The sequence below is a fragment of the Tetrao urogallus genome (genome assembly GCF_951394365.1).
Source record: "Tetrao urogallus genome assembly, chromosome: Z".
Classification (NCBI taxonomy): Eukaryota; Metazoa; Chordata; class Aves; order Galliformes; family Phasianidae; genus Tetrao; species Tetrao urogallus.
The window spans coordinates 21,576,460-21,591,116 of NC_136816.1; positions in this window are offsets into that span (position 1 = coordinate 21,576,460).

The window sequence follows — 14,657 nt, forward strand, 5'->3', positions numbered from 1 at the left end:
ATTTTTGAACGATGCTGGTATGTTCTTGCTTTCTTTGGGGAAGCTTAAGAAAACTCATAGAAAGTGTTGCTGTTGAAGGGTGGCAAATTGAAGTCATCAAACTACAGGAAGACTAATAACAACAGTGCTTCCTCCCCAGCTTAATCTTAAGGGAATCTCTGAATGACATTCTGGGACTTGGAGGCAAAGAAGAGAAACAAAAGGGAGTCTGCACAGAGAACATCAGCACAGGCAATATTTACTATCAGATTATGCACTGTAGCTATCAAGTCAGTTTACACAAAGTCAAACTGTTCATTTTCCACTCAAGCAGAACTTGCCTATAGTTCTACTGACTGCAGAGGACCACAAACATACCATGAAAAAGCACAAGCTTAAACTCAAGTATAAACCAATGGGATAACAGAGAAGAAAAGCAGGACTAAGTTGCAATTAATACTCTTGTTTTAGGATGTGCAGTAAAGAAGAGCCCAGTGTATGTGCTGGACTTCCAAGTATTAATATTACATTGCTCTGGTTTATTTTTGGCACAGTGAACTATGTATGTATAGTGTACTATGCCAGCTTGCTCTCATGCAAGATAAAAAAGTCAAAAAACAAATAGTTTGCATTCTGGTAAGTTTACTTTTGTTGTCAGCCTAGTAAGGCAAATTTCATTCCTTCAAAACAAGGACAATTGTCCCCATACTATTTTGTGAACAGCAGAATGATTAAAGCCTAGATATACACAGATTTATTCCCCCACTTACAAACATGATATGTGCAGAATGACTCTGGTTCTCTCCTTTATCCCTGCTTTTAGACCCCTCCATCCCAAGCTGAGCTTGGACGACACTGACAAAACACCAATTAAACACAAGTGGATATGCTGCTATCAACATAGAGCTTCAGGATCTCACAAGAATAAAGACAAAAGTCCAGCATCTTACTCCCCCATCAATTTCAAATAATCATAAGTAATGCTGTATTTACAGTTCAGGAGCAAACCTTCATTAACCAGTACTATTACTAAAAGAAGAGCCTTGCAGAACACAGACTTTGGCTGGATGTTTTCATAAACAATCTAAGCACTGTATAATCTTGGTTGCCAAATTATTCACCCCCGGAAAATGACACTAAGGCTATGCTGTAATGCCAGCTGCAGAATGACTCAAGGAACTAATTGGATTTATGAAATCAAACCAGTCACAGCCCAGGCTCCAGACATGCTCTGCTCCTCCAGCACAAAGCAGCCTGAGACACCTTGCCCACAGGGAGGGTGAGATAGTGTCAGACAGTGTCATGTTTCCACAGTACAGAAGATGCAGTTTGACTTCCTATGTTTCAGAAACCTACAGTTGCTGAACAGCATCTGTATGTGGGCAGTGGCCAGAACAGCTGCGTTCAAGATGCAATAAAGCAAGGTGCTAGCAAAGAGTAACTGAGCTTTACCAAAGTGTAACCATGGTTCTGCTCCGGCAGAAATCTGCACATAAATCAGGGAGGGGTTAATAATCTTCTTTCATGCAAAAAGATTAAGGTTTTGGATAAAACACCAGAGCTGTGGTGGTGCAGGAACCCAGGAGGTTTCTGCTGCTGTGTAGGGTTCAGCATAGCTGCTACTGATCAGAAGATAGTGAAAGGGAATATCTAACTGCTCACCAGGAAAATCTACTGCAGCTGCACAACTCACCTAAGCAGCATTCAGAGGACCATGTGCTCAGCACACGCACACCAACACCACAGCAACCTGGGAGAAGCATGCTCTCCTGAGCACAGCTTCTGAGAGGCAGAGACCAGCTTCACAGGTCACTTCCAGCCAGTTTCACCGCTGACAAAAAGCCAGGGAAGTGCCACACAGTGTTCACATCCTGTTCATATCTGTGTTGCACTTGTCTTTTGTCATGAAAAAATTAAACTGCTAAAGCAAATATAAAATCTTTCAACATGATTACTCCACGCTTTTCACTCCCCTACCTCCAAGCTATTACAAAGACCTGTTTGAGAGACAGAATCAACCCATAAATGTAAAAAGAAAGGATGCTTGCAAACTTAAAAACCCTGCCTTTCTTACACTACAGTACTACACAATAATTTAACTGATGATACTTCTGAGTTCAAACTTGGCCCACGCATGGTGTATTTTGCAAAGCCAAATTGAATTAATTTCCTATCCATATTTTGGGATGCTGGAAAAATAAGATGTGAGACTAGAACTAGCCATTATTTGGACAAGACAATTAGCTGTAAAAACTTTAGCTTAGCATCAGTCATTGAAAGAGAAGTACGGCTGACTTTCTCCCTAACTCTGTACTTCAATGACACTATATATTCTGAGCCTCACTCCAAATCACTGAAAGATCCTTGCATTGATCCTGGTTGTTTTATACACAAAATTACCTACGTATCTGGATAAGATTATGCACTGCATACTGTTTTCTTTCTGTGAATGTGTATGTAGACCTGAAAAAGAAATTACTATGACCAGACAGGCATTTGTCTGTATACACTGCACAATGATGCACTATTTCATTCTGGAACCTTAGCATGTGTTTGATCAGTCATGACTGCTTGGACCAATCAAACCTTTTTTCTGTATGGTAATATATCAGCACCAAGAAAACTACTAAATTTGCCTAAAATGGATCCCAGTCCTAAATACCTCCTAGCTGTTTTTCTTAAAGAAATTCTGTAAATTTCTGTTCTGCTGACTTGACTCCCCATTAATTCCTCACTCTACTGTGACAAAGAAATAGGAAAGAGAAACAGATGTCAGGTGAAATCCCCAGTGACCGGAAAAAAAAGAAACACCACTCCCATTTTTGAGAAAAGGTGAAATGAAGATCTGGGAAACAGCAGCTTGGATTTTTTCTTTGGGATGATGACAGAACAGATCCTCCTGGGAGATAAATTAAGGCAGATGGAAGATGAGGATCTCAGACAACCACTAAGACTTCACAAAGGGAGACAACGTCCCATCAATCTGGTGGCCTTCTACAGTGGAATGATGGCTTCAGCAGAAATTTAGATTAGATCTTAGGAGGAAATTCTTTACTCAGAGGGCAGTGAGGCCCTGGCACAGCTGCCCAGAGAAGCTGTGGTGGCCCATCCCTGGAGGCACTGAAGGTCTGGCTGGATGGGGCCCTGGGCAGCTGAGCTGGGATGGGCAGCCCTGCCCACGGCACGGGTTGGGGCTGGGTGGGCACTGAGGTCCCCTCCAACCCAAACCATTCTGTGATGCAGATGCAGACTGATGGCCCAAGTCAGCGGAGGCTTACCATATTTTTTCTATGCCTCCTGATTCAAATGCTGGTATGGTAAGCCAGGAAAAGAGAATTACTGGCAGTGGGTTTCGGTTTGCTAATGATCAGGATGACGCGGCACGACAAAACACGGTGACACCGCAAGGCAGCAAGGACCGCACGAGCTGGGCCAGGCGGCCCCGTACCGACCGCCTCCATTTGCAAACCTTTCCCGGGCGCAACACGTTTTCCCACTACCGCCCGCCACCAGGAAGCCCCGCTCCCCCCGAGCCTTCCCAAATCTGTCTACAGAGTGAACGAGAAAGGCGTCCAGCGAGCTAATTACCGCGGCCTGCCCCGCTCACAGCCTGCGCTGCAGGCAACACAGCAGCCGCACGCAGGGCTGCCCCGCAACACAAAGCCTCCCGCCGCCCTCCTTCAGCCCCCGTCGCGCTCACCCCGTGCGGGCCGGGGCTGCGCACTCCCACCTTGCAGAAGCCGGGGGAAGGCCCAGCTCCGCGCTGCGCCCGGGGAGGACGCGCGGCCTCGGTGTGCGCGGCGCCCCTCCGCCGCCCTCTGCTGGCGGCCCTGCAGGAAGGTACTTTTCCTCCGAGGGTACACTCGGTCTGAGCAAATAAATGAGGGCACTGGGCCTAGCCTCCCTTTTTCCCAGTGGTAAATTGAATGTTAGGGAAAATGTCCAGTTCCCTGTGACTCAAACAGAAACCATGTAGATAAAATAGAATGTTAAAAATGTGATATGTGGCTTTTTTTTTTTTTTTTTTAATCTTTGAATATTGAATGTAGGCATCGACTGTACTCATAACTGAGTGGAAAACGAGGAAAAAGAGTCAAACACAGAGATTCTTCCTAAAAACAGTACTCCTCTCTATTAACATGTAGCACTTGAAGCACTCTATTAACTTGAAGCACTACATGGTATGTTTGCTAGCCACACTGGTGGATGGTATGAAGCTGGGGTGTTTTGGAGTATATGAATAAATCCAAATGAGATTGGAAATGGGCTCAAAATAACACAGAGAGTTGCAGTAAGAGTAGAAAAGTTGCTGATCTAAGGAAGATATCAATCTTACAGTCCCACAAGGAAGAATCTTTCTCTGCTGAGATTAATTGTTGCATTCTCGTCTGAAATTATGAGCCATTTTGATTTTGTCCTTTCCATTTTTTCCAGATTTTTTTCCATGTAATTTTTCAGATTACATGGCTTAAAGAGAGGGCTTCGGGATCTTTTGAAATTCATCTGTGTACAGAAATTTGCAGTTTTAGTTCTCAAGTGTGTTGATTTTCCTTTCTCCAGAAAAGTGTTGTAAATAAAAAGCAGCAAGCATTTACTGCTGGGAAACAAGGACTGTGGGCTCATGTTCTTTCTGTTGCTGTATTTCTTTCCGTGCCTTGCTTGTGCTTTTGCAGTTATTCCAGGGAGTGGGAGACAAATTTTCTGCAGGTACAATCTGAAGTTTCCCCTGTATGCCTGTGCACTGTGAGGCATATCACTGCAATGGGAAGGCTGCCAGGAGAGTTGCCTTACCCGGCCACCATGACATACCTAATGAATGAGCAGAGTAAACAAATGCGCCTGCTGAGGATTAATCAGCTCCCAGTGACTCGTTTTCAGACACTATCTTAATCCCTTCAGTTGAACAGGAGTATAATGCTGGCAGCTGTTCATTTTTGTGCCAGGATCAGAAAACCCAGTGTCAGCTTTGGGTGTTCTGCTTTGCTATAAGACAGGCTTTTCGAGTTTGCCACAAGTCTCTCCCTTGGCTCTTCCCAAGTAGTCCTGCCTTTGGTCTGCGCCCAGCTCATGTCTCATGGAGTAGAACTGTGCCTTCAGTGCTTATTTAGGAAACCTTAAGTCATGGATGGAGTGGAAAGGGCTGGACTTTTAAATGCTGGGAAGGGATGGAAGGAAGAGTCTTTGGGTAGAGGATACTTTCGGCAGAACCTAGTAGAAAAGCAGGGGTAAATAAAGAGGAAAACGTGTTCCTGGTTTCACAGGTATCAGACTGATTTTATCCTTCTCACTCCAAAAAGGAGGTTAGCCTACTTCGGGGTCTGTGTACAGGATTTAAGAACCTGAAGGAGGTGGAATCACAGTCCCCTGACTGATTAGTTTATTCAAACAGAATTGCTGCTGAAGCGAGTTAGTTCTCCAATGAGGTCCTTTCATGACCTACGGAGCTTGTCATATTTCCCAAATCAGTTATTACATCACTAACTGACCTTGCTGAGGTGAATGTTTGGAACAGCATTCATTTGATTCTATGCGCTGTTTTCAAGACAAAAATGTTTTTCAACAGTCTTGCACTGCTTCTTGTATTCATTTCTTCTGTGTTTAGGCATATCTGGCGAGGGCTGGTTTCAAACTTAATCTGGGCTATTCTTATTCTGGGATAAAGGTATTAAAAAGGAAAAAGAAAAAAGAAAAAAGAAAAAAGAAAAAAGAAAAAACAAAAAAGGTCAATTCCCTATACTATATCTTGTGTAAAGAGATACTAAGATTAGGGTGCTGTGATTGACCAGTTTTGCTTTGGCAGATTTCTGCTACATTCTTGTGGGTAGCTCAGTACAAAGTGACTTTTGATTTTAATATGTTGGTTATGTGATAAATCCTCCTTTATGTTTGTAGCTATTTGAGCAGCAAAATATTACAGATGAGGAAAGATTTAACACCACAGAATGTGAGTCACTACTGCTCTGCTTAGGAATATGATGAGTTGCTGTGCAGCTTACTATGAAGTATGTTCTGAGACCTCGAAGTAGTGGAACCTCATCCTGTTTTTCATTCCAGTGCATAAAATGTCTTTAGACCTTAAGGGCAGCTGTGACTCAATGGTTAAATATGCTGCGCCAGTGTCCTGCTATGGTGGACAAAGCTCTTCTGACTTATGTATTTGTTTGATCATTTACTGAATCTCTTTAAAAATGTCTGGAATTATTTTCATGATTTCTGTCTAAAAAGAACTCATATTATAATGGATTGCTATACCTATGGCCTTCAATTAGGTATGTGTCCAGATTTCTATATTTATTTCTCAAGTATTTTGATTTTATCTTTGCTACTCCATACGTTTGACATATGTTACAATATGCTTTTCATTACCTTTGCATGTTTTGTCTGTATTTGCATCATTCCTCTCATCAAACAAGGTAGTTAACAAGTCTAGTGTTTGTGGAGGGGATTTAGGAATTACTTTGACTTCAAAGTTTATCTTATATATAAATCTTGGGCCATTTTTGCTTTGCAAGTAGTGTACAATGAGCACTCAATCATCAAACCTGAAAATCGTCAAAGATTAAAAGTAAAAACAATAGCAGCTAAAACATAGTTTTTTCTATATGGAAAACTCCACCCATAAACATTTTTAAGGCTGAGGCACACTCTGTTGAAACTTATGCCATTGTGGAAAAGAAAGAATATAGTTTTTCCTTCTCTGTGATCCTCTACACCTCTCACTACAAGGTTTCTAGTACTTTAGATGCTGTTGTCCAAGTTTTCCCAAAGCTTTCTCCTGAAAATGGCAACTCTTGTGCTTGCATGGCACTCTGGGACTGTGTCAGCCCTGCTTGCCACAGCAAAGGCAAGGCACTGTATTCCTGTTCTTATAGGTCATGGAGAATCTCTGTCTGTTTTGCTCTCTTATTTGGGAGGACATTGTTATCTTTGTGATGCCATGCTCAGATCTGTGAGATACCTACCCCGGTTTAAACTCTGAAGGCTTGACAGATTCAAATATTACAAAAAGTAACACACCGAAAGAACAACCATATTGTCACAGATCAGTTAACTTAAAATGAAGATTAGAAGAACATCAAGAAAATATTTGGTTGTAAGATTAGAGCAAATTCTTGCAATAAGGTATAACTGCAAGAAATGAGACATATCTTAGCATCAGGCAAAGTAGCTTGAGAAATATATTCAAAAAACACAATGTGGCTTTTAAAGTTTGCTTTAATGACCTATGTAAGGGAAGGTTAGAGGTCTACTTGCATATGAGCTTCCACTACCTGCTAATCCAGTAATCATCTGAACATTAAGTATAGTGACAAATAAAATAAATTTTGCCTATTAGTGGTTGGGACAGCACTTAGAATTTCTATCTTCACATCTAATAATCCCTATTGGAGCAGTGCTGTGATGACTGCTGTGAGTTTACTGAGCATCACCAGGACGCCTGTTTACAGACCATGCCACAGCTCGTTGGAAATCAATGTGACTCTTTTAATCCTTTTCACAGAGCTTTGGGTCAGCCATTCATTTGCTTATAGTACTGCAAAAAAATGCAGCTTTCGTTTGGAATGCTAAGAAGATTCCAACATGTTTGTTTTTGACAAGTTTTTTCCTTCACTTCACATTTCCTTCACTCAAATATCAGTGGGTAGTATTTATAAGAAGTTTTTTATGAAATCTAGGATATGCACTAGCTTTGTCTTCAATTAATTGTGAGGCTGCTGTGATAAATGGATGTTGTAAATGTCACATTGCTCTCATCTCCAAGATTACACAGCTGATAAGTGGGGAGTGAAATAATATTTGTAATTTTGGCCCACATGTCCACAGCAAATTATGTAATGGTCTCAGCAGTCATTTTTCTAACTAAAAAGCCATACTATTTCCTTGACTACACATAAATGACATCTGAACAAGTAGCAGTGGCATTAAGTGAACATTTGGCTTTTCTCTTACACGTTCCTCTCTTTTTCCTTAAAAATGTCTTCCCATGTTTTCTGTATATTGATCTGCTAAAGACAAAGAGCTTCTCCTTGTATTATATTACAACACTTCACTTTCATAAATGAATAAATATTTTTGGTTTAAAATAAAATGAGAAAAAAAGGCTAAATGAGGCTCTGGAATCCCTCTTCCAGGTGTCACATGAACAAGAAAAGGCAGTTTATTTCTCAGCCTAGTGATGCACTTTGAAATGATGTATTAACTGATGATGTACTGTTATAAAATATGATGCACTTATTTATTGTCTCATGATACAAGACCTTAAAGGAAATGTATTTTTTCCTAATACCACATCATCGTTATCATCTCTTTTTCCAGTTCACACAAAATTTTGTCAACACTGTGTGAAGGCTGGTTATTGCTGCTATTTCCAATCCATCGCTTCAAAATCAAACACAAGGAAATCATATCCCTGTCTTAAATGTTGTAAAACATTAAAATTCTCTCCTATTTTTAATGTAAACTGAGTTTAAAAGTAAAACAATGTATTTACAGGTGAAATTATAGTTATTTTAATGTTGATTATAAATGATACATACTATAAAGTGCTTCTATTCACCTCATTTTTTTTCTTCTCCTGAGATATTTTACTTCTCAGTATTCTCTTTCTTTCTTTGCCACGTGGTAGCTATCCCTCTGCTGGCATAATCTATACTGTAACCCGTTATCTCTGATGCCATGGATTTTTTGGATAAGCATTTTGTGTCAAATAATGACTGCAGTAACACTGTGTTTTGTGTTAATTTGAAAACAATTTAGCGCTAGTAAGGCTCACCACTTATCTGATATGTGCTTTATTTTAATCATTGCATAATCCCATTTAGCTTCTCAATGTGTAATAAAAGCTACATATACAAGCTACAGTACAAAGGAGTCATGTAGCTGTCAGAGAAGCCTTAGAATCTTGCTCCTTAGGAGGGAATGGAAGCACTTTTCATTTTCCTCTTTTTGAGGCTGAACAAGCTTGCAACCATCTCCTTCCTGTGCCCTCCACTGTTTGATGTCTGGATGCATCACTCAGCTCTGTCTGTGCTGCTGAGATATGGCTCATGACATGCCAGCCCTGCATGCTGCCTCCCTCCATGCAAGGCTAGCAGGTCACAGCCATACTATTGACTACATGCGGGTCTCATTAACACTTTAATTGTGGTCTTTGTTTTCATGTGAAGGAGTAGTAATAAAACTTTTTTAATCATGGTGATTCAACTGCAGAAGAGATTTCCATAACTGGGGATGTTTTTTTGTTTATGCAAAAAAAGTTCTCCTTTCAGTAGGAAGGAAATTTAAATTTAATTTGAAGATAAACAAATGGAAAAGATTTGTCTTCAAATCCATGCGCAACTTGTCTTCTCAGTATAAGTATTTGAAGGGATAGAAGTGGTGAAATAGTGGGTGTACTATTTGCTTCTTAAGTTATTTCCTAAAATGATGGCTTCATCATTGTTTGCTAAACCCTTCACCTGGGCCTTCCTTTGTAAAATTTGTGATTTCCACTCCACCTGCCATAGTTTGCCAAGGCTGCAGTGATCCATGATCCTCACTGCAAACATGTAGGGGACCAATAATGCACTGTTCAAGCAGAGGAGACTAGAAAGGAGGAATTTGTCTTCTAGGTCAATGGATGTATCTGTCTTTGGGGCTATCTGCACAGCAATAGTTTCTGTGCTCTGAATTGTCCAGACAATCATTAAATGATTACCATAACATCATATGGTTCTTGTGGAGTCTTTTGTAGCAGAATTACCATGAGTTCAGCCTGTGCTTCTTTCTTCCATGACTTTGGCAACAGCTGTATAGATAGACTTATTTGTGTTTAAAGAATTCGAATTGCCAAGATGAAAAGGCCAATATTTTTTCACCTTTCAATGTAATGTGACCTAGCTGAACATGGCGTTACTGTGATTTCTTCACAGATGAGGGTCTCTGATTCTCTATATAAAACTAGCTATCAAATATGTGTTGCGTTGTGCAATCTTTATTAGCTAGACAACTAATGAACTTGAATGACAGCAGCAAAATTCAGTTCTGCTATACTGCATGGACCACTGAATGGATCTGCTGTCGAACTGGACTCAAAGCTAATTGTGGTTTCCCAAAATACTGCGCAGCACTGCCTCTGGTACTGCATACAGACACATGATGGGCTAGTTTGCTGCTTTGGGTGTTGCTGTAATTATGATCACATTGCAGACAATGTGTATGACATCAATGGTGGTGATACTTCATTATTGTTACTGTCATGAAGCTTTTCATCATGTTTTGCAAACAGACCTAGGATTTTAATAAAATAATTGGAAATGACAATGGTTCTATTTCAGCAGCATTTCCCAATTAAAGCAGTTGTATGATAATGCGTAGATGTTATCAGATATGTTTGTTTGTTTTCTTCTCCATACTCTACTCAGATATATCAACCCTATAGCCTTTCTTTATGAGTTGATTCCACGGTATTTCTTTGACTCCATTTGGTATTTTCTTTGAGCAATTAGGTGCAAGTGGAGACTCTAAAACTTGAAAGCAGAGCACACATGTACACAAACTAGACATCTTATCCTTTCTATCCAAAAGTAAGTATTTACACCCACACCCCTACTCCCCTTGTAATGTAGCTGTTAGTTCTGCGGAAGTAAAACAGAACATTAATCTCCCTCTTGGTTTTCCACTTACCTTTTCTTCCTCTCTCTCTTGTGGAAGACCATTGCAATGATTGTTATGCAGGCTTGCAACTGGGTGAACTCTTCAACTCAGGCTTCACCATTGGTGGTCACTTCGCTGACCTGTCTCTGGTTGTACAGCATCTGTGGTCCGTGATCTTTCCTAATTATCTTGCCTAATTATTGACTGGGATCACAGCTCATTATTTGTGTTGCTACAAAAGCCTGTCTTCATCCCCAAGAAAAGTAAAGATGCCTTACCTCCTTTGTATCTCTTTTCAGTGTAAATCTCTTCTTACTTCAGTGTAAATAAAATCTTATCCTTTTTCTTTCATCATATAATCTCTCTGGTTTCATTCAACCCATGATTCTTGTTTCTCTGCCAAATCAAATACAAATTAATTCTCCTTATTTATACAGCCATTAAACTTCAGCTGACGCATCTGATTTTTAATCTAGCGTAACATTTTGATATGTATTCTGGCATTCACTTTCCTGTGATCATGGCCTCCTTGATCATACTGATTGGACACATTTCTCTGACTGCACTGACCTTCTTGATGTTCATGAGGATATCTCATGTGACAAGAAATCAACAATCATTGTTAGTTACTAAAATTTTAAAAATAAATGTTAATCATGAATTTGAAGAAAACTGTCCATGTCGCAATGAAGAATTCCTGTATTCCAAAGAGAGATCACACATTTCCAATGATGATTTCTCAGAAGTAGTGAGAAAAGAGTCAGAAAATCAGACCCTCTTAAAACTATGTCATACTGGATATAATTAGGAGTTGTTTGTGGTTTTTGTTGTTGTTGTTAGTCCTCTTATTGTTTTCACTTTACTTGCTATAAGGAGATAACTATCTGGTAAGGATCATCACGTAAGATATTTAAAATTTGAAATTATGAGTCTAAAGGCTGAAAAAGCTTACCATTATAAGGCCAAATAATAAAGTTACTGAATATTATACTGTAAGTACTAAGAAAATTTAATAGAAAATCTATATTGCATCCTTTTTTAGTGACATCTTGAACCTGTCTGCCAGTACAGTTATCACTCCAGTTCTGTGACATTACATTTTTGCAGTTAAACTTGTACTAGTATGAGGGCTTCTTTGAAAGTAATGGTACCTGTTTGATTATTTTGGCTCAAGACAACAGAGATTATAATTCCTCTAACAAGGTGTCTGCAAATTTCCTTAAAAAACAAATGAGTCAGTAATTTGTGTTGATCAATGGGAGCTGCTCCCTGCCAAGACACTTCATTTTAAACATTTTTAAAACCGATTTAAATCCAGACCAATTCATCTTGAAGAAAAGCACTCAAAAGAATAGAAAGAAAAAGTAAAACAGCTTAAGTTTATGTAGTTCACAGACGCAGAAAGACAAGACAAGACTGTCAGAAGGCATTTGAGGCTGAAGGATGAGACAAACATTAAATTAAGGAGAAGTCTGTATGTGTCGTCCCAATGAGTACAGTGCCATGGTCTTGGGAGATCTTCCCCAGAATATTGAGAGGCTGCCTGAACATGATACAAAGTAGTTACCATGGATTAATGTGTGTGATCAGAATTTTGTATGGTGATGGAATGAAAAGAAGAAAAGAGCAGCCTGGAAATTGCCCGGGTCCCTCTTTATATTGTACACCACTCCTCTGTTGCTTCACTTATTCTGACTTTTGCTTTGACTTTTAAATGGTTTTAACTGCAATAATAGCACACCTCATTCCTCAAGGATTTTCTTCTTTTTCCTAAGTGCATTTCTTATTATGATTTACAGCATTTTCTCTTGTGCCTGCAATAAGAAGCAGAAAAATGCTGGTTATTTGATGGTGAGAAGAGCGGCACCTTGTGGCATCTTGCTTGACTTTTTTTGCTTGTCTATTTCAAGTCCCACAGTAATACCTGGTACATGCTTTTTATTATTAAATACACATTAAAATATCTCATGAAATTGGATTTCCTTTTAGCAACTTGGATTCTTTGTGTATGAGATAGAGTGCATTCAAGGGAAAGAATATGACTCTAACTTAGAAAAGTTATTTAAAAGCATTATGTTTCACAAACTGATGTGAAACACGACAAAGGATGCAGTTGTTTATGCACTTGCTCTACTGCCTTGCTTATTCTGTGTAAGCCAGTCCTAAAATCACTATAGCTTCTTTCACAGCTGATACAATGACACAATAGTCTTAGTAATCACTCAAGAGATTGGTACTCTACTTGTGTAGAAATGGAAACATTGTCATGAATAGCTACACATTTTTCAGTGCTTAAGGGGGTTCAAACAACAGAAGTAATGAGTTTTGTTCCAGAAACCAATGAAAATCCACTTGACACCAACACTTCAGTTTTTTAGAAACATCGATAAAATCCTCCCTCAGTCTTCTCCAGGCTGAACAGTCCCAGGTTTCTTCTCTCCAGCCCCTAATTGTCTTTGTGGACAGTATTGAACTCTCTAGTAGTTCCCTTGTCTTTCTTATACTGGGAAGCCCAGAAATGGACACAGTACTCCAGATGTAGACTCATCAATTCAGAGTACAAGGGGAGGATCATCTCCCTCAACCTGCTGGCCATATCTTTTCTTAACGCATCCCAGGATACCAATGGTCGTCTTGGCCATGAGGGCACACTGCTGGCCACCAGGATACCCAGGTCCTTCTCTGTATCATCAGCACTCCATGATAGCAATCAAGTATCATGTACTTCAGGTCTGAGATGTTGATACTCTGTCAAAGGATTAGGAACCATCCTTTAGAATTACGGAACTGTAAAACAGAACATTTAGTGAGGAAATCTTAAGGAAATATTACATTGTTTTCATATTTCAAGTGGATTTGAGAGGCGAAAGCATGAATTTGGCCTCTGAAACACTAAGTTGCTTAAGAACGTTTGCCATTCATTTTATTCCCTTATGTTCTAACACAGCACAGAGGTGATAATTGTGGCAAATTTGAAGAAAACCTGACTGAAATATGTCACTATTAGATTTCAGGAACTGCCCTACATCCATTTATTGCTAGACAGAGTTTTTAGCAGTTTTTTCAATACTTTCCTTAAACGGATTATTTGAATATCAAGAAAAGTTTGAAACTGGTTTAAGGCATAGGTCAAATCTACTTGCATTTAACTTCAAATGTACAAAGATGATTGTGAAATTCAAAAGCATTATCCAAATATTCTAAATATGGTATGCAGGATATGTGTTTCTTTCCAAAATTTATACAGTGTTTCACATTAGAAGAAATTTTGCAATTTATAACAAGCATTTATATCTTCCTGTTCTGTACAACAGGCAAAGATTATCTAACTGAGAGGCTGCCTGGATTATCATATAAATGATAACTTAAAAGAAGATTTCTAAGCTGTATAACATATGAACTATTTCGGAAGAAATTTGAGAATCCAAGTTTTGTGCATCCATCTTATAAACCTAAAAGCTGCCTTCTAACATTCAGGCAATTTTTATTAATAGAAATAAAGATTATGAACTTTACCCTGTCTTGCATGTCCGATCTGAAAATTTCCTATTAACAGTAAAACAACAGAAATGTTACTTTTTGCATCTTTTATTATCTCAGCTAAGGCTTTAACATGCTATTCCACGGATGTTACCATCTCACCAATTGGATTGTTAAGATAAATACTGCTGTTGTATTCACTGAAATTGGAAGAAACCTCCATATTTATAAATACTACTTTTGGCTGAAGTTGAAAGTAGTCCATCATTCAAGCCTGGAGCTTCAGTTTAAGGAAAGCTAAGAATTAGCAGAATGAAAGAGATGTTTCATCTTAAATTCTGTTCATGGAAAGCACAAGAAGAAAACCTTAAAACTCTAGCAGCTTGGAAAAGTCTTCTCCTAATTTCAAAAAACTCTCCACAAGAATTCTACTCAATAGATGATTATACATCCATATATTTTAATACATTTTAAAAGGAAATAGTTTACTTTTAAAAAGTCAAATGTAGATAGGTGCTTCATAAAGTATAACTTCATCTGTAGACTCTTTACTGCTTCCCTAT